The following is an 18769-nucleotide window of genomic DNA, read 5'->3' on the forward strand; positions in this document are numbered from 1 at the left end:
TTTAGCCTTAATGTCAAGTTCCCTCATGCTTAACTCATGAGCTAAGAGAATCTTCTTCTCTTCCAAGGTGAGAGCGTTCTTGCTCTCATCTTCTCGCTTTTCACTTTCAATGAGCAGCTTTTTCTCCTCTGCTTGAGCCTTAAGTTTTAAAACCTCCAACTCATGCTCTCTGACCATTTAGTTTTCCTCCAGCACCTCTGGGGAAAAGCTCTTCCCTGAATGGTTACTACCAGCCCCTGAGGCTGGTCCTCCCACCGGCAAATCCTGTGGACCAAATCCATTCCCTGGGTCATCCTCATCCACCTCAGCATCACCTGTCTCCTGAGCCTCTTTGGCTTCCCACCAGGCCCTCAAGGCCGTTTGCAGCTCCTCCTTCTTGGTGGTACATTTCATGGGACATCCCAAACCTCTGTAGAATTATCTTAATTGATCAACTTTGTAGGTAAGCAATGCCTCAATGTCGAATTCTGCAACCTCACTGGCTACTTGACTCCTTTGAGACATGATGTGTGGCTTAAAGGTCGCTCAAAAATAGAACCAAAAATCAAAAACATAATATGTGGTTGCATCGTGGTCTGCGCTAAAACTAGTGATGTACACCAGTCAGGACACTCCCCAGACCCTGTCACATCCAAAACCAGACAGTCAATACACAACCAGGCTGAGGCACACAGGAGTGTTAGGACAAGCAATCAGCCACTTCTAAAAGTGTGGTTTCTAAACACACAATTTAAAAACCATCTTCATAGAAAGATGTATTATTAAATTCTGAATTCAGGCACACTAAACTTCATCTCTCCATCCTATGCCTATGGGAAGATATGCTGGAAACATTGGACCCAGCATTCCCCATTCTGTCCTATGGGCAAGTTGGCCGTACAACAGTGAAAAACAAATTTGGCAGTATTTCACTGTCAAGACATGGTACACACCTCAGTACATGTCCTACCTTTCGCATTCACTGCACCCTGTCCGGGGGGGGGGTACCTTGGGCCTACTATAGGGCTGTCTGATGTGCATAAAAAAGGAAGGGTAAGGCCTGGCAAGTGGGTGCATTTGTCAGGACAACAAGGCAGTTAACAACTGCGCACAGGCACTGCAGTGGCAGACCTGAGATCTCTCTTTAGGGCTACTTGTGTGGGTGGCGCAATTAGTGCTGCAGGCCCACTAGTAGCATTTGCATTACCAGCCCTGGCACACATAGTGCACTTTACTAGGGACTTTACTAGTAAGACAAACATATCAATTATGGACAACCAATTACCATAACACTTTATACAGGGAGCACTTGCACTTTGACACTGATCAGCAGTAGCGAGAGATTGCTGGACGAGAGATTCACCAACTTCCAGCAGCTGTCATGTTAACGCCCCCTCTAAAAGAGGCAGTAAATATCACCTAGCTGCGAGTTTAGTGTTACTTTAATTGTGCAAATAATACAATCTTCTGCCATTTTTAAGGAAGAGGGTTTAATAAAACAAAAATGGCTCAATACAATTAAAACAAGTAGCCTCAAGTTGGGCTCATCAGCTTAGGTCACTCTGCCATATTGCACCACTGTCTCCATGGCAGTATTTGCTTTCAGCAGTTTTCTTTAAAAGCTTTCCTTTAAATTGTGTTTATTGGAGTCCATAATGACCATTATTGAGCGGTACATTGTACATTAGCTTTCAGGAGCTTGTGTGACCCTTCTCTTGACGGAAATGCAGGTGGTTTGCCTGACCATCATTTTGGAATCGTAGGGATGTTTTCCACAGTTTGCTGCCATATCAATAAAAGCTGTTAAAAAGAAAAAAGAGAAGGCAAAAAAGCTGATGTTGAATGGACAGGGTCACAAAAGTATGTTGTTGAAAGTACAATTCAATAACCTGCATTTGTGCAGCGATCCATGGCTGCAAACTGAAATGGAAAAATGTGGGAAGACTACCTGCTGTGTAGCATCATCACATTTTGACTTTCCCATGAAGAAATGCATGAAAAGCAGACTATATAACAAAAATGCACATGACAGTCAGTGAGTGCATACATGCAAAGGGAGGCTGGCACAAAAGCCACTTAAAAAATGCAGATAGAAACTGTTTGCAACAAAAAAGGCAGTAGGAGTGGCGAAAAAAAGTGATAGCGAAATATATGGAAAAGAGCGGTGCGAGTGGAGGAGACAGTGCTGTGCCCTACAGTGTCACCTTAAGGATTTTGAAGGCCACAGGCAAGACATACTCGGAGGCCCATGTTCTGAAAAACTTTTAATTTTCTTACCTATTTCCTGCCATTTCAAGCTCATAAGATGCCAATGTGTTGAAATATTGTGTTACATTCCTTCAATGCCATTTGCTTGTTTTGTCATCTTGTGGAGTTCCCTGTTGGAGCATGGAACACATGCCTGCGTGGTATGACTTGTGTTCTATGTTCCAGAGGGGGCAGTTGAAGGAGATTCTTCTCTTATCAGGATGCGCTGTGTCTCTACTCCATGAACCTGAATAAACTTGGATAAATCATCCGCCTGCCTCAGCTGTGATACTTTACAAATTGGCGACGATCTACAAGAAATCCACCAGCTGCTACTACTTACGGAGACACAGGTGCGGTGGGATTTCTTCGAATTCACCTCTATGTCTCTCGGTCTACCGGCAACATCCATGCTCCCAGCATTGTAGATTTCAGCCTCCTGCAACTCCGGAAGTCCTACGACGTATTGTGGCAAGTCTACCGAATTTCAACCTTTTAGCGATAAGATTAAGCTTACGAACGGCTTCATGATCTTGTACGCATGCGCGCGTCCAGACGCGAAACACAAGTGAGCGACGTCATTGGCTACGCGTGACGACATCACGCTGGCGGCCATCTTGTGTAAGTGTTTGCTGCATAAGTCTTCAATACTTGCAGAGGCTGACATATCTGGTTGTTTTAAGAGCGGAGGACGTCCGAACACGCGTCTATGCGCAACGCAGATTCTGGTATTTACACATATTGTGCGCAGAATTATTTTTTTGATTCATTCATTTTTAAGATATTAACACAGCATGTATATGTAACTGATAACTTGGATTATACTTGGATATTCACTCGTGTATGGAAAGGTACATACCTTTTAACTGCTGATACTTCAAGTGGTGGGGTCGAGTTACAAATACTTCATCTGGTGAATTACTATTTTTACAAAATCACTCTATAAGCCTTAGTGCTGTTTTTGTTCAAAATATTTAGTGATTGATACTAGCACCCACATTACCACCAAAAAAATGCAGTTTGATCCACCTTCCAAGTTCCTACAAAACAAAGGAGAACCGCCTATTCCGTGGTCAAGGTGGAAAGAGGAGTTTTTCACTTTTTTAAAGGCCATTGATGGGGAACGCATGTCAGCGGAAAGAAAGAAAAATATTTTTTTGCATTCCCTTGGTTCTGAAGGACAATTAGTGTACAGAACACTTCCTCCTGTTAGGTCTGGTGGAGATTACAATGTTTATGACGAGGCTATTCTACGCATAGAGGGAAGGTTTAAGCCTACTACTAGTGTTGCACTCAATAGATTTAAGTTCTGTACGAGAGCCCAAGATGAAAATGAGAGTTTCGACGAATTCCTTACAGCCTTACGTGCTTTATCGCTACACTGTAATTTTGGCCTTATGACTGATGAGATGATCAGAGATCAAATTATAGTACATGTTAAGAGTAAAAAAGTTCAAGAACAGCTATGGATTTTGGGAGACCCTAACTTGGAGGTAGCGATTAGTACTGCGAAAGCATTGGAACAATCGGATAAGTGGATCAAAGCTCTTGACAAAGACACGAAACCCACTAGTTCAGGAGAAGTAAATGTGGTCAATCCCAGCACGTCAAAGGGATACACTGCTGTAAAAGGAGATGTCAAATCAAAACAATTTTATTGCTATAGATGTGGGTGTCCAGAACACATAGCTTAATTTCCACAATGTCCGGCTGTAGGCAAAGAGTGTAACAAATGTGGACGTTCTGGTCATTTTTTCTAAAATGTGTAGAAATGTTGTCAAATTCAAACCTGATACTAGGAAAAATCTTTCAACTTCTTCTAATGGAGGAAAGGGAAAGATTTCTTATGTTGCATGTGATGACTCTGCTAGTGATCACTCTTTTGGAGGTACAGAGTCTGGTGTTGTAGTCTCTATCCAAGACTATTTTGATATTTCAGAGACTGACAAGATTGGTTCGCCCAAATGTGTGGTTAATGTGTTGGGAAGAGAATTGGAACTCATGGCAGACTCTGGATCTCCTTGGACGATCATTACCAAGGAGTATTGTTCACAACGTTTGGGAGAACTGGTAAATATCACTTCACTATGTAAGCCGGATATTGTTGCTTTTAATTTTGATGGCTCGAAAATTGATTTTATTGGTTTCAGAGAGGTAAGTATTGAGTTTAAAGGTAATTCTGCTACCATTAAATTGTACGTAGCAATTAAAGAAGTCAATGTATTAGGCTGGCGTGACCAAGCTAAACTAGGCATTATGTTGAACCCTAGGTTCAAAGAACCAGTTTCTGTGCTTGCTTTGTCTTTGTCCGGTACAGATTTCTCACACCTATTCCCTCACGTGTTCTCTGATAATTTGGGAAAACTTAAAGGGTTCAACCACAGAATAAAAGTCAAGGTTGGTTCGGTACCTGTAAAACAAAAATTAAGAGGGGTCCCTATTAGTATCAGAACAGAATTAAGGGACATGTTGGACACCATGATTAAGGATGGCGTGATTGAAGAGATTGAGTCGTCAGAATGGGTTTCTCCCATTGTTTTAGCTCTTAAGGCTGATAAGAGTATTAGGCTATGTGTGGATTTGAGGGCACTGAATTCCAATTTGGTCGTTGATTGCCATCCTCTCCCAAATATCAATGAGATGCTGTGTATGTTGGATGGTGCATCTGTGTTTTCCACTCTCGATCTTCGATCGGCCTACCATCAGATTGAACTTACTGATGACTCAAAACATTACACGGCTTTTATAACACCTCATGGTCTTTTTGAATTTAAGAGAATGCCTTTTGGCCTTGCTTCGGCCGCGTCTGTGTTCCAAAGAGCTATGTATCATATTTTTAAAGATCTGGGCTCGTTTGTCAAATGTTTCCAGGACGATATTCTAGTGTTTTCTAAAAATAAGGATGAACATTCTCATCATCTTAAGGAGGTGTGTACAAAGTTAAGTGATTTTGGTTTAACACTGAAAGCTAGCAAATGCAAATTCTTTTGTGATTCTGTGGAATACCTAGGACACACACTTTCGGGGGAGGGTGTGGTTCCTAAGAAGACTTTGGTGGATGCTATTGTCAATGCACCGGCTCCGGATAATAGAGAAAAACTCTTTTCTTTCACTGGGCTGTGTGAATATTACAGTAAATGTATACAAAAATTTGCCACAAAAATGGAACTTCTCAGAGAGCTAATGAGAAAATCCTCTGAATTTGTCTGGACAGGTAAACAGGATGCAGCATTTAGGCAAATCAAGGAGGAAATTATCAATGCTCCTACTTTGAAGTCGTTTTGTCTCAATAAGAGGTGCATTATTACTGTTGATGCTAGCCTGTACGGTTTGGGTGGTGTCCTTAGCCAATGTGCTGGCAAGGATGAGTGGTGTGTTGCATTTGCATCGCGGACACTCTCAGAAACAGAAAGAAGATATGCTGTAATTGAAAGGGAGTTATTAGCATGTATTTGGGCGGTTGAGCATTTTCGTAATTATGTTTGGGGAAGTAGGTTTACACTTAGAACTGATCACAAACCTCTTGTTGGGATTTTATCCCCTGGGGGTGGTTGGAATTCTACAGCCCGCATAGCTCGCCTTACTTCTCGTCTCCAAGAGTATGATTTTGATGTGGCATATGTACCTGGTAAGAACAATGTCACTGCTGATTTTCTGTCAAGATTACCATGCAATGATGTGAATGTCTCTTCTGTTGAACAAGACATGGATATTATTGGTACTATCAAAGATTTTGTCTCTGATGAATTTTTGAAACTATCTGAGGATGATTGGATGGTGGAAATGAGTAATGATTCCTTATGCCAAAAAATCCTTGATTGTGTCAAAAATGGATGGCCTAAAGAGAAATTTGCTTCTCCTGATCGTGCTCCTTTTTGTCGCATATCTCCTGATATAGAGGAAAGTGATGGCTTGCTTTTCAAAGGGGGCAAGGTTATTCCCCCTGGTTCTATGCAGAAGAAAATCCTGTTACTTACCCATCAGACTCATTTAGGTATGTCCTCTATGAAGCGTCTTATCAGGGCAAATTTTTGGTGGCCAGGTCTTGATAAAATGGTGGATAAGTCTGTCAGGAAGAGTCAGGAATGCATCAACAGTGATAGAATGCTTCATACTTTGTCTGCTCCTCTCAAACCTATCTCGTGGCCGGATTTTCCTTGGCAAAAAGTAGCGTTTGACATTTCTGGGCCCTTTAGAGACCTACCTTCAAATGCTCGTTTTGCATTAGTCATGATTGACTATCACTCTAAGTGGCCAGAAGTCATGTTTGTGGCTAATGCCTCATCCCAAGTGATCATCACTTTCTTTAAGGAAATTTTTGCACATGAAGGTTATCCTGAAGAGATTGTGACTGATAATGGAGTACAACTTACATCACATGAAATGGAATATTTTTTTAAAATGTGTAATGTCAAACATTTAACTACTTCTTTATATGAGCCAAGAGAAAATGGTCAGGTAGAACGATTTAATCGAGTTCTTAAGGAAGCTGTTCATTTGGCTCATAGATCTAGTGAACCTTGGTTAGAGGCTGTTAGGAAGAGCTTGTGGATGTATCGTATTACACCACATTCAGTTACGGGTGTGAGTCCCTTCAGATTGTTGAAAGGGAGAGAACCTTCATCTGATATTTGTCCATGGTGGATAAAGAAAATCAATAAAACCAATGACATTACTGATGTTAAGGAGGTTGCCAAACGGGTTGAAGTTAAACAACAGGCTAGGAAAAAGAGGTTTGACTCTGAAATGAAGGTCAAAGTACCTGATTTTGTGGTAGGGGAGTGGGTCAGGATCAGGAAACCTGGTTTCTTGGTTAAAGGCTATTCCAAATGTTATCATCCTATCAAGGTGGTGAAGGTTTGCAAGAATAGTGTCATTACCCAGGATGGTAGAGTCTGGAATGTAAGAAGAGTTGCTAAATGTAATAATGTACATAGTGATAAATCTATCGTTTCTCAGAGGTCTAGTGAGGTTTTAAATGAGGTTTCTTATCCTACACAATCTATAGCATCCAGAGTTAAGAGCAATGTCAGGGAAAGGAAATTACCTCTAAGGTTGTTATGTTAATCTTCTTTTATATTTATGTAGGAAGGGAAATGTGTTACATTCCTTCATTGCCATTTGCTTGTTTTGTCATCTTGTGGAGTTCCCTGTTGGAGCATGGAACACATGCCTGCGTGGTATGACTTGTGTTCTATGTTCCAGAGGGGGCAGTTGAAGGAGATTCTTCTCTTATCAGGATGCGCTGTGTCTCTACTCCATGAACCTGAATAAACTTGGATAAATCATCCGCCTGCCTCAGCTGTGATACTTTACATATGTCTTACTTGAGATCCCACAAATCCTTAAGATGGCACTGGGGAGAGAGAAGGAGAGAAGAAAGAGAGAGCGAAAAGAAAAAGAGAGAGAAAAAAGAGAGAGAGAGAGAGAGAGAGAGAGAGAGACAGAGAGACAGACAGACAGACAGAAGTAAAGTTAGGCAGAGAAGCTTAGAAACGAAATAGAATATTCAAAGGTGAAATAGGGAGAACCTTCACTTTCCCATTGGGCCGCTCAGAAGGTGGGGATCCTTGGCAATTTCCCACTTTGCCCATGCCTTAAAATGGCTCTTAAGATCAAAGCACAAAGCCTGAATTGCTAATGGTCAGGCAAACAAAGTCCAGTAAGGTGGTAAGATGGGACACTTCAGAGCAGAGAGAGCGGTGCTACACATTTGTCCTGCGCCTGTGGCAGGACGTAGATGGCCCCTTCATGGAACTGTCTTCTACAGTAACTATACTGTCCTCAAGCAGTTGTAGATAACACAGGATCAAGTGTTAAATAATCCTAAGTCATAAATTTATGCCAAAAATGGGTGTGTTGTTGGAAGTGGTAGATTGAAGGAAGTCATGGCTACAGACAAACTCGGCTCAATGTTTCCAATAGGAGGAGGACAGGACCATTTCCGTGTCTTGGTAAGCTAAAAAATTAATGCTTAAAACATTCAATGTTTTTCTCACAAATCCAGTCTTGTGAATTTACACGTCATGGACCACCTTCAATAATACATGAACACACACTTAAGAAAACAAACTTATGAAAATGTTGTGCTATTGAGATTGTTTTTCAGTTTTTTTACATTTTACTACAGTGTTTGTCAGTCCCTTCTTTTATCTTGTGAATCCCAAGAAATGTAATCACATTTTAGGTGTTGTTATGGGAAAAGTCAACATATTGTTGCACATGGAGCAGGCACGATCACACTGGTTTGGAAGTGAGAGTGACATCCCGACTACCTGGTTGTGCTAAATGCTGTTCATTCCAGGACTGAATAACTGATCACCTGACTTGTGAAAGCAGACAGGTGACCCCACATTTCTTCAGTCTTTCCCTGTGTCCCATTTGATATGTTGGCCATTGGTGCTCCCTTAGCCTGGCTCCTTTGCCATCTTGTTTCTCTATTTGGGGATAATTGGTCTCCCTTCACTTCAGGCAATCGCTGTAAGAACGGCTCGGGTCTTGGCTGTTAGTAGGTTTGGTTGAGTCACCAGAAGGGTTGATAGTGGTTCATTGGCAGCTGCGTTTCCACCAATTTTGTTCATTTAAATATTTGTTTGGTGATTGTTTCCTAGTCTATTTAGCCCCCTGTTTTGCTGTGTTGCAAAAAATGCCTGGTGGTATGCAGAAGGGCTCCAGGCATTCGTGTATGGAGGTGATTTTAGAGGCTTTGATGCGTCAGATGGTCACTATGGATGAGACTTTAGCTTCAATGAGGGAGTGACCTCCACTGTAGAGGCAGGAGGGGCCTGAGGTACCAGTTGAGGGACCTAGGTGGGCAGGTGTGGGCCCAAAGGCAGCATTCCCCCTGGTCTCAAACAGGGCCAGGGTACCCAGAAAGGTTTGGCTGGGCCTCTTGGGGGGATCCCACGGGACGGTCGTCGGCTGATCTCAGGCAGGGAGAGGGATAGAAGCGCCGGTGGGGTTGCTCTAAGTTACAAACAACCTGGGCCCAGTGCTGGCTGAGGGTATTGTGCCTGCTATAATGAGACCTGCGGTTGGTGGTGGTATTGTGCAGAATGGTAATAGTTGTATAGTGATTGGGGTTACACCTGGAGTGGGTCTTAGCCAGCCAGATCAAATGGCCGATTTGGCCAGTGTTTTGCCTTGGCTCTCCATGGTGGGGATGTTGTCTGCCCCCTTACTAGGTAGGTTTCTTGCCGGTGTTGGCAATGATTTGGAGAGGGCTAGGAGGTTGGTGGTGCACCTTGATGGTTCAGTGAGCCAGGGGCACAAGCAAGTGCTGCTCCAGTGACAGGAGTGGTTTTCGGTAGTGAGATGTCACCAGTTACCTAAGAGGCCCAAGCACGGAGTTAGGTAGGGCTTCCCAGGGCTGCTCCCACGGCACGGGGCTTGTGGGCATTTCAAATGCTGGAGCAAGGAACTTCAGCCCAGGCAAGATGCTGCTGGACAGTGCGCCGGGCAGTGGTGGCGTGGTGATGGCCCCACTTGCCCAGTATCCCACAATTTGACGTACAGCGATTCCTTTACCAAGTGTTGGTTTGGGTGAGGTGTGGTTGGAGAATGACCAACTAGGTGGGCATAACTCATTGGAAGGGAAAGAACGTTTTTTAAAAAAGGGGCTTATGTGGACATTTTTTTAATCAGATTGTGGATAGGTCTGAAAGGGAAGAGGTGCAGCGCTGCAAAGAGTGTTATCATTCCAGGGACTGGGGCCACTGGCCCTACAATAGAGGGTTGAGGAAACGTAAATTGGGTGGAAGGGTTTTCAATATATCAGGCTATTTTGGCTGAGGGTTGTAATAATCCAGGCCCCAACTTGCGTGATACTAGAACAGAATAGCGTGCGCATATGATGAGTATGGTGGTACTTCCTGGAAGGAGTATGAAAAGGAGTTCAGGAGGGTTAAGACCACTAGCCCTAGTTTGGTTTGGGATCAGGTTGATGTTATTTTTGTAGCTGCATCCTCTGAAAGCACAATGCGCAAATCCTACCTCCAGTCAGCTCATTTGCGCTGGCATGGGGGCCTCTAGCAGCCGGGGGAGGGCGAGGGGGTCATATTGGGACTTTGACAAGCATTCCTGTGTTCCAGGCCCGAGGAGCATTGTTGCTCATTCTGCGGCTTGCCCTCCCACCCAGAGTCAAAATGTTTCAGAAAGTCCAAGGAGAGGGGGGCAAGAATCAAGACTGATCACCCCTTCTTAGTCAGAGCCCACAGCCCGGTCAATTGGATGGCAATGGTCCCATGGATCAATGTGTACAGAAATCCCATGGCAACTTAGGTCTTCTATGAAGGTTTTAGAGAAGGTTTCTGGATCCCAGAAGGGGGGTTCATAGACGTCTCTTACTGCAGGAACCAGCAGTCACTGAAGTCCAATCATGGGGTTGCTCTGGCAAAGATTACCAAGGAAGTGAGTGTAGGGAGAGTAGCGGTCCTTTCGATTCAGTCCCCCTCGAGTGTTTTGTCTGCTGGGGGTGGTCCTCAAGAAGCACCCCCGTGAGTTCATATTAATACCTGCTCCCAGGGTCCGTCTGTGAGTGAAGCTATTGATGGGACTCTATGCTCTGTCAAGTACACTTCTCTGAATCAGGAAATTGTGATGCTCCAAGAGTTGGGACCTGGCAGTCTCCTAGCAAATTCGGATGTAGGTCAGCCTTCCTCGTGCTCCCTGTGCACCTCCAGGATTTCCACTAACTGGGTTTTCAGTGTTAGGGGTCATTTTACTTTGAAAAATGCATTCCGATGGGTTGTTCAGTCTCCTGCCCCTGTTTTGAAAAGATCAGCTCGTTCCTCGAATGGGTCTTTGGGTGGAAGTCGGGCCCTCAGTGGGTCTTACACTATTTGGACTAAGGTCGCAGGACTGCACCAAGTCATTACAGTGCTTCTGCGCATCGCTGAGGGACTATGGGGTAGCAAAAGACTTTAGGGCCTTCAACTGTCATTAAGTGTCTGGGGATCAAGTTTCCTCCTTTGCCCAGGCCGTGCATGAATGTTTCAGGAGCAGGGAAGGTCCTGCTGCATCAGTTTCAGAAGGTGGTGGGGCAGCTGAATTTTGCCTTAAGAGTCATTCCCATAGGCCGCCCATTCTCGCAGTCTATTGACCAGGCAATGTCCAGCTTGAGGGAGAAGCATCAGCACACCAGGTTGTCAAATGAGGTTCGGCAGGACATGCAGATTTGGGAAGCATTCCTGGAGGACTTCAATGGCACAGTGGTGTGGCCTGCCCCTGCAACTAATGAGCTAGGGGGCACATGCATCATTGGAAATTAAGGTCGCAAAGGGGCAGGTTCACAGAATCTGCCCCGTAGCGACCACAGTTTTTGCATTTGGGATGCATCATCCCAAAGGCAAAAATCACTATTCAAGCAATCACTAAATTTGCAATTACTTAAATTGCAATTGCATTTAGGGAATCGCAAATTCTGATGATTACTACTCCATGCTCCAAGACTGACCAGGGGTGCCGGAACGACTACAGCCTCTTGCGTAGGGCGCCGGGTAATTCCTATTGCTTCTTGAGCAACCTAGAGGCGTTTCTGGCGCACAGGCCTTGTAGGATTGGGGGCCCCCTCCTCATGCATACCGATGGATTGCCTTTGACAAGGTTTCAGTTCTCCAGGGCACTCAATGGGGCCTTGCAAGCAGCAAGGTTTGACTTTGCCAAGTACGGTTCTCAGTCTTTTAGGATTGGGGCTGCCACTTCTGCGACGGCAATGGGGTTCACGGTCTAGGCGGTGCCGAGGATTGGCAGATGGTCCTCTGAATGCTACAAAAGTTACTTTAGATTGCACATGCTGTAGGACTGCCTCTAATCACCATTTTTTCTCTCCCCCATTTTCTTTCCTGTGGATGCAGGTGGAAGGCGCGAAGAAGCAAGCGGACAGCTGGATTTCCGTGCGACCCCTGTACACGCAAGGGTGGGTCAATCTTATGTGCGGCGAGCTAAAGATATTTATGTAGCAGGAGGTTTTGTGGACAGAGCCGGCCAGGCGGGTTACCGCATGCCCTTTCATGGACAAGGAGGGCTCCATTTCCTCCATTGGAGACCCCCATTGGACTCAGTGTTGCTCAAGGAATATTTGTCTCCTGGGATTGTGATAGTGCCTCTTGGTGGCAATAATTTGGTGCATATCGGCAAGAGGGAATTGTTTGAAATGTTACTTACCGGGATAGGCTGGCTTGCAAAGAAACTCTTTGTCCGTCATCGCATGGTCTCACATCATCCTGAGGTTGCAATGGATTGGTGAAGAGTCGGTCAGGGCACTCAGTCACTCAGATAAGCGGATTAATAATAAAGTTGATAAGCTTTTCAGGTGACCAAGGCTGCAGGCCACCCCTAACAGCTTCATCAAGGGGGAGTATTTCTTTTTGTGGTATGGGGTCCACTTATCAAGACTTGGAAATTAGATCTTTTTGGAAAACCTGCTGGCATGGTTAATATATCGACCACATTGACATGTCTATTTTTGGGGGGAGGCTAGATAGTAGCTGGCCTGTGGCGGGTGACGTCATGATTAATGGGCCAGTTCAGGTCCATATATGGCATCCTTTTTCCCTTAGATGAACCTGACAGCGGTGTCACAGGGCCCTCCAAGGGAGGCTTGCAGGAAGTCGACTAGAGGTTGCAGTGGTGCGGGGTGTGTGGGAGTTACGCTGCCAACGGGCCCTTCTGGCCAACCCCCGCACAGGCATGATGGGCTCAAGACTAGCACGGGCCCTTGAGGGAACATTGAGGGGTGTAGGGGGTGCCCAAGGTCGGCATCTCGGTGGGCAGATGGGACCCCTGCACAAGCTTACCCCAGAAGGGGAGGCAGGCGAATGGGGAAGTCCCCTAAGAAGGGACACACCCAGATTCCTTTAGAAGGAAAATGTTAGGGGAAAAGGATGCTGCTGGGACTAGTCATGATCCCACTCGAAGGCCCAATGACTGGATACGTAGAAACAGATCTAGATATAGTTAGGAATTCTAATGTATTAGCGTCTTTGTTAAGGCTAGGTATCAAACAAATGTGAACAATGTTGTATGGGTTACTGCATATAATCTTTGAAGGGACTTGTGTAATTTTGCTGTGCTTCGTTAAATATTAGCTAAGACAGGGCGACAGGAGGGTGTGATGTGAATGGGCCCTTTCTCTCATTCATCCCTTTGTCTCCCTTTGTCTTCTTCCATTCTCCTTGATTTACTCATTTTGCGTGTTTATTGCTGCCCGTCCCTTTTTGCCCGTTTATTTCCCTCATTCTATTGTTTCTCTTTCTCCTCTTTCAACTATCTTTCTGTCACCTAGAATTTCCAAATTTACTTATTGATATTTAGGACGTGAGAAGGATGTCAGACAATAGTCACAACAATATTTTGGCACCACAATTTATCCCACCGCCATACCATCTTCTGCTAAATTCACACCATTTTCCCCCTTTCACTCCTTCGGCTTTTATCCAGTCTGTCTTTCTTTCTTCCTGTGCTTTTATTGCATTACTCTTTTATCACTCTCCTCCCTTTTTTCCCTTTTGTTCTCTCATGTTTCCTCTTTCTCTTCATTCAACTCCTCTCTCTCTTTTTGGCATTTCTTTCTCCTTATAACCATTCTGCTCTTTCCTTTACCTTTCGCTTGTCCCATTTTATAAATTTTAGCAACTTTCACGCCTTGTTTTTGAGTCTGTCTCTTCGTTTGCTTTTCACTTCTTCATCCTTTCTTTCAATTAATCACAATCTGTCCTTCTTTCCCTTTGTTGGACATCATTAAAAGCATCCGGTAAAATGGGTCACAACTTCCTAACCTCTGGAGATATGATGTTTGGGGTACCGGTCAGTCTGGGGTGTGGAGAATTCAGCCTATAATGAGCTGCACCCAGGGTCGGTCTTGGGCATGGGAAAGCTTGGCCAGGCCAGGGCACCAATATTCGGAGAGTCGCAGCAGGGAGCTGCCTGACTTAATGTTATGCAAACAGCAGCTCGTTCATCCCGCTTGGTCTCAATCGGGTCCCAAAGACTTTATAATTAGCCATTAATGTACCTCTGAGTAGTTGTTAGCACCCCATCAACCCCCTTGTCTCCTCCCATCTTCCTCACACCTCCTGCTGTCACACTGCAATGACACCCCCACACACACACCCACAAAAAACAACACATTTTCTTCCCGTGCAGGGTGCTGTCCCAGTCAATTCAATTCAGGGCCGACTATGGCTGCATCCTGAGGGTCTACTAACAAATGAGGAATATCTGGGTGAATCAGTAATATCAAGTCCGATCCCCTGGTTATTTCTCATTTTCTTCTGTGACTTTGGCAAAGAGTTTTGGTTGCTTTTAGAGATGAAGTCTCTATGTGAAAGTAAAGTGTTCCGTGATACTGCTGCAGACCTCGTAATTCTGAGGCTTGTGACTGCGGTGACCGGCCCCAGCGGAATTAAGAGGCCACTTGTAATGAAAGCCCTTATATGTTCATGGATTTATTTTTTGCAGGGTAGCACAGTATATTGTAGGGTGGCAAATTACATTGTGATAATAAAACATTTTTATATAGTGCTATACTTCCATTTCCAAGCACTGTAAATAACAAGTATAAACTAATATGATGCTTCTCAATTTACTGAGATTGGAAGGATGGAATTCTGAGCAGGACTAGACTGGCCTTTTGTTCCATCGGGCATTTCCCGGTGGGCCGGAGTCTGGTCTTGTAAGCCCAGGGTCACAGATGGTGCCTCTGTATCTTTCCCCAGCTCTCCAGAATAATGGCAGCCGGCACTGCACGGACGATTCAAGATGGAGAGAGTGAGGGAGAAAAAGTGAGAGCTCAGGAAGGGGAAGGAGAGAGGGACAGAGAGATGGAGTACAGGGAGAAGTTTAGGAATTTCAAGAAGCTTGAGTCCAATACATAGGTGGAGTGTGTGAACCTTTATTACAGAGCACTGGATGGTTGGATAACGGGCAGAAAGGTAACTGATTACAAGGGGTTGTATGATTTGATTGCATGGGAGCACTTGAGTAGTCTGTGTGTTCCGGAGCTGCGCCAGCATCTAATGGATAGCAAGTTGACTGACCCTAGGAAGCTTTCTCAGGAGGCAGACTGCTGGACTAGCACCAGGGTCCACAAGGGAATTGTGGGTAACCCAGCGAAGGGTGGGCAGGGTCCCCAGCAGAAGAGTGGGGGGGTACAAGGGTAATAAAAAGGAGTTCGCTAAAGGGCCCCAAAACACTACCCAGGGAAAGGAGTCCCAGCCCCCTGATTCTAAGATGCCATGGCCCCATAAAGGCTGGCAGGATAACCGGGGTCCCCGCCGGTGTTATTCATGTGGTCAAGAGGGTCACATAGCCTGTGATCCCAAGTGCCCCAAGGCACCACCAGCACCCACTGGCGCACCGTCACCGGTGTTAGTGAGTGTAGCACTGGGGGAGGAGTTGGTTCCTAGTAAAGGTGGGGAGCCAGCAGTTATGACCCTTGCCTCCTTAGGAGACAGAGAGATGGTCCAGGGATCCTATCTGCCTGAGAACACTAAAAAATACAGGCAGTTGGTAACCATCAATGGGAGGAGGGTGGGGAGAGAGTGAAGGAGAAAAAGCGAGAGATCAGGAAGGGGAAGGAGAGAGGGACAGAGAGATAGAGTACAGGGAGAAGTTTAGGAATTTCAAGAAGCTTTAGTCCAATACATGGGTAGAGTGTGTGAACCTTCATTGCAGAGCACTGGAAGGTTGGATAAAGGGCAGAAAGGTAACTGACTACAAGGGGCACTGGCTCTGAGAGACACAGGAGCCAGTGTGACATCTGTCAGAAGTCAATGGGTGTGTGAAGAGCAGGTTATTCCCAATGTGCTTCACCCTGTGGTTGCTGCGGACAACTCTGAGTGCCTGTGTAAGGTGGCGCAGGTTCCCTTCGAGTAGGGGGGTCTCAAGTTCCTTGACGGTCGTTGTTAGTCCATTCATGCCTGTGGACTGTCTGCTTGGCAATGACCTGGAAGGAGGTGGAACGCCAGGCTCATTTGGAGATGCTGGGTCTGCCTGAGTGGGCGTGTGTGACCACTCAGTCAATAGCAGACAGTAGGGGTACTCAAGAGGACCTGGAGCCTGAAACAGTGGCCAGATGCCTGCCAGGAAGAGGAAGAGGAAGGGAAGGGGGCGTGGGAAACCAGCCCAAGAAGTTCCCGCTGTCCAGGAAGGAGCAGACTCTGAGGGGGATGCCCCGGAGCCCACAGGGGAGCAGGCAGCCGAACTGGGAGACCTACCGGAGGTCAATCAATCAATCAATCAATCAATCACTTGTTTGTAAAATGCGACTACTCACCCATGAGGGTTTCAAGGTGCTGGGGAGGAGGAGAGGTGCAGGTTCCAGTCCATCAAGGAGGAGGTCCATCGAAGAGCCAGGTTTTGAGGTTTCTTGTGAAGATAGGGAATGATGTTGTCTGTCTGAGGTGGATTGGTAGGGCATTCCAGACTCTGGCTGTGAGGAAGGAGAAGGAGCGGACTCCCGATCTGGTCTTTCTGGTGCAGGGGACCAAAGCGTAGGAGAGCTGGACTGATCGTAGGGTCCTTTGGGGTGTGTGGAATTCGAGTTGGCTGTTCAGGTATGCTAATCCGGTGTTGTGGAGGGATTTTTGTGTGTCAGTGAGAATCTTGAAGGTGGTTCTGGCCTCAATGGGAAGCCAGTGGTGTGTGCGCAGGTGCTGGGATATATGGCAGTGTCTTGGCAGGTTGAGGATCTTGCGGCGGCGTTCTGGATGTTTTGTAGCTTGCAGGTGAGGTTTTTATTTATTCCAGCGTAGAGTGCGTTATCGTAGTCAAGTCTGCTGGTGATGTGGGCGTGAGTGACAGTCTTTCTGTGCTCGAGGAGCATCCATTTGAAGGTCTTACATTGGATGTGAAGGGTGTGGAAGCAGGAGGATGCGACAGAGTTGATCTGGCGGTCCATTTTGAGCTCGGAGTCCAGGCTGATTCCAAGGTTGCGTGTGCGTGGTCCGTGGTGGTGGGTGGGCTTCCGAGGGCAGGGGGCCACCAGGTGTCGTTCCAGGCATCGGGGTGTGTGCCCATGATGAGTACTTCTGTTTTGTCAGTGTTGAGTTGTAGGCAGCTGCTTTTCATCCATTTGGCGACAGCTTCCATGCCTTCTTGAAAGTTGCGTTTGGCTGCGCTGGATAGGGAGAGGATGAGCTAGGTGTCGTCTGCGTATGAAACAATGTTGTGTCCGTGGGTTCTGACGATGGGGGCCGGCTGAGCCATGTAGATGTTGAAGAGCGTGGGGCTGAGGGAGGATCCCTGGGGGACTACGCAGGTAGTAGGTGTAGGGTCTGAGAGGAAAGGAGGTAGTATGACCCTCTGTTTTCTGCTGGAGAGGAAAGACTGGATCCAGTCGAGGGCCTTGTCCCGGATACCTGCGTAGTGGTGTCTGCGTGTCAGGGTGCGGTGGGAGACAGTGTAAAAGGCCGCTGAGAGTTCGAGGAGGATGAGAGCTGACCCATTGGCAGCAGGAAGGGGGTCCCTCCAGGGAGGAGTTTCGCAAGGCGTAGATGGAATGCCCTACTCTTGTTGGTTTGCGGCAACAGGCTGCAGACCAGGCAGCAGGTGATCAGTATGGGTCAATTCTGATTTATTGGGAAAATGGATTTTTGTATAGTGAGCCTAATGTCGCTGAACCCGGTGCAGCCTGTGTGCTGGGGATACCCGAGCGCTACAGGGCCTTCCTACTGGGTCTGGCTCATGACGTGCCTTTAGCAGGACATTTGAGGAGCGACAAGACCTATCAGGGGCTTGTCACCCACTTTTACTGGCCCCAATGAGAAGGCACGTTGGCACACACTGTAGGTCTTGTCAGACATTTCGGGCAAGTGGCAAGAGTGGAGGGAAGTATAAGGCTCCCCTCCTACCCTTTCCTGTGGTGAGCACCCCTTTAGAGCGGGTGAACATTGATATTGTGGGGCCACTGGAACCCAAGACAGCCTTAGGCAACAAGTTTATCTTGGTCTTGGTGGACCATGCCACCCGGTACCCGGAAGCTGTCCCTCTCCGGACAATCACAGCCCCCATGGTGGACTGTGCATTGATGGAGATCTTTTCCCGTGTGAAGTTCCCCAGAGATGTGGTCTCTGACCGTGGTACAAACTTAATTTCGAAGTACATGACATCTTTGTGGGAGGAGTTTGGTGTGACATACAAGCTCACCTCTCCTTACTATCCTCAAGGGAATGGGTTGGTTGAGAGCTTCAACCGAACCCTGAAGGCCATGATAAAGGGTCTTGCAGAAACCATGATAGGGAAGTGGCACGTCTTTCTACCATGCCTGTTGTTTGCATAGAGGGAGGTACCGCAGAAGTCTTTGGAGTTTAGTCCCTTTGAACTGCTGTACGGGCACCCTGTGAGAGGACCTCTGAGTCTGGTGAAAGAGGGCTGGGAGAAAGCTCCTGGTAAAACCCCCTAAATGTGTTCAGATATGTGCTGGTCTTCTGGAACCAGACTCAACGCTTCAGAAAACTCGCTCAGGCGAACCTAGAAGCCAGCCAGGAAGAAATGAAAAGATGGTATGACCAGATTGCCACCCAGGTCGAAATTCAGCCTGGCC

The 18769-nt window shown here is 46.3% G+C and overlaps 1 long non-coding RNA gene across 1 annotated transcript in view; it reads right to left on the minus strand.

Moving 5' to 3' along the window:
• Window positions 1-1432: 1432 nt before the first annotated feature.
• LOC146854189 (uncharacterized) overlaps window positions 1433-18769 on the minus strand; it is a 65550-nt gene continuing 48213 nt past the window's right edge. Inside the window, exon 3 of the long non-coding RNA XR_014981168.1 lies at window positions 1433-1779. This is a non-coding gene — a long non-coding RNA (uncharacterized LOC146854189). The remainder of the gene's footprint in view (window positions 1780-18769) is intronic.

The sequence above is a fragment of the Triturus cristatus genome, chromosome 4_1 (assembly GCF_964204655.1).
Source record: "Triturus cristatus chromosome 4_1, aTriCri1.1, whole genome shotgun sequence".
Classification (NCBI taxonomy): Eukaryota; Metazoa; Chordata; class Amphibia; order Caudata; family Salamandridae; genus Triturus; species Triturus cristatus.